We start from the raw sequence: 2500 nt of genomic DNA, 5'->3' as shown, positions 1-2500 counted from the left end.
AACCCCTTTATCACAGACACTTCGTGTCCGACAACAAAAAATCACACACAAAACCATCTTTTCGTAGTCAACTAACTTCATGTTTCGTGTTTACACGTGCATAGGATGTGCACCAACATGGCGGCCGATTGTAAGGTTGTCACGTGACTTAAAATGATCTATAAACTTCTCTTGTTGACAGCGGTGTCTGACATTTGCAGACTGCAGACTGCAGACAAATAGCGCTGATAAACAGTATTTAAGTCTAAGAACCCATTTTGAAACGGTTAGCTTTCAATTATTGAAAGCTAACCGTTTTAAAATGGGTTCTTAGACTTAAATACTGTTTATCTGCACTATTTGAAATGGGTGTTTAGACTTAAATACTGTTTATCAGGGCTATTTGTCTGCAGTCTGTGAATGTCAGACACCACGTTGACAGTGCTTCTTGCGTTAGTATAAGGTACTGAAAGCAAGTTTGTGTTTAGATGAATGGAAGGAGGAAGAGAGGCGCCATGTTGACTGCTATTTGCTACGTTGAGCGAGCCGCTAACACCACGGACTCCAGCAGTTTCTGGGCTAAGGTTTGATTCGACATCTCCACTCAGCTTTACTTTAGTGAGATTGAAGGTGGATGTACCATTTGAATAGTAGACAAGCCTTGAGGAAAGGACATGGGCATCCAAAATGGCGGCCTCTAGGTAACGTTTTGCAACGAAAACAGTGCTAAGCTGAGCTTCCATGGGCTTGAGAAAGATGTAGAAGTAGTTCGACCCAATTGCAAAGAGCTTTAATATTAAGTAGCAGGCAGAATCTGGGAAAAATTGAGAACCTCGTGTAGCTAAAAGAGGCACATCTGACCGTCATCACAGATCCCATTCAGGACGAATATCATGATGAGGTGTTGCAAACGTGGCCATAGTTCTTGATGGATAAGACAAACTTTGTGTAAAAACACAACTCAGTTTTATTTCAATAGATAGATTTCTTTTACAACGTTCACCGTGATGTGGGCTAATGCAATATGGTGCAATCAGCCTCAAACTAGTTTTACGTGCTCATACATGTACTTCCAACAAGTAGATTTACAAGTTGAGTTTGTATCCAACACCCCACTCAAACACAACTTGGGGTTTACTACATTAACCTAACAGTCTATCAAGTTTAACTCTAATTACAGGTTTATTGAATACACCAGAGATATTGTTGGCTGTAGGTACATAAGTTAAGCTGACAGCTCCATTTTGAATACCTAATCTTAGATAGTGGTATTTTGCATCTATATGTTTTGTTGTCTTGTGACGTACAGGATTGTTAGCAAAAGCAATCGCTCCCTGGTTATCTACATACAAGCAAACCGTCTTGCAAGGATAACACATTAGATCAGCTAGAAGTTGTCTAAGAAATTTAGCTTCTTTTGTAGCAGTGGCTAAAGCTACATATTCAGCTTCACATGAGGACAATGCTGCAATATTTCATCACATAAGTTGAATGCATAACCACTAATGCTATGTCTGTCATCAGACCTAGTTCAGTCTGAATCACTATATCCCACTAGTTTCAGCTGAGTTCCCTTAACAAACTTTAAGCATCTGTTATGAGTACCCTAGCTTTAAATACCTCAGCACTTGCTTAGCGATCCCATAATGCGATATCATTGGCTTTGACAGATGGTGGGATAGATACGTCACAACATAACACAAATCAGGTCTTGTGCAAGTCATGAGATAAATCAAACTTCCAACAATTTCACGATACAGGTTTTACATTTTCAAATTCGCTTTCATTGACTGCACTGGCTTTGTTAGCACCCAGCTCGCATGGAACTGCTTTTGGCTTGCAATCAGACATGTTGAAGCTTTCTTTGGTTCATTTCACTACAATCGTTTCCACTTTTGAATTGGATACTTAGGAACCATGATAAAACACCTAGGTCTTTCATTTTGAATCTCATCATAAGAGACTCTTTCGCCTTTTTCAATACATCTGTGTTACTGGCTGCAAGAATTATGTTATCGACCCATACAATTGCAATTACTAGGCCAAATGCAGTACTCTTAACAGCTAGGAATTGTACAAACCCTTCTTGTGTTAAATAACCATGTAATAAACAATTACAATTCCGACCACTCTGTTTCAGGCCATATATGGATTTCTTTAGTTTACGAACAATCTTTTGACCATTGTGGCCTTGTTTCACAACCGTCAGGTTGCTCTATGTATAACTCACAGTCGATGGGAGCATTGAAAGAGGCCGTCATAACATCCATCTGACGTACTGCCATACCCATCTGAATTGCTAAATGCATTAGCATACGAACTGAAGTTATAAGAGCAGTTGGTGAAAAAGTTTCATGGTAATCTATACTTGGGGCCTGGGAGTAGCCCTTGGAAACAAATCTTGCCTTGTACTTTTCCTTTCCATTGGGATCTAGTTTTATTGCGTACACCCACTTCCCCCTCACTGAGGTTCTACCCTCTGATAAAGGAGTGAGCTCAAATGTTTCATTGTCCTATAATG

Source organism: Montipora foliosa, chromosome 4 (genome assembly GCF_036669935.1).
Source record: "Montipora foliosa isolate CH-2021 chromosome 4, ASM3666993v2, whole genome shotgun sequence".
Taxonomy (NCBI): domain Eukaryota; kingdom Metazoa; phylum Cnidaria; class Anthozoa; order Scleractinia; family Acroporidae; genus Montipora; species Montipora foliosa.
The sequence above is the reverse complement of the archived record's forward strand: the minus strand, read 5'-3'. Positions refer to the sequence as shown.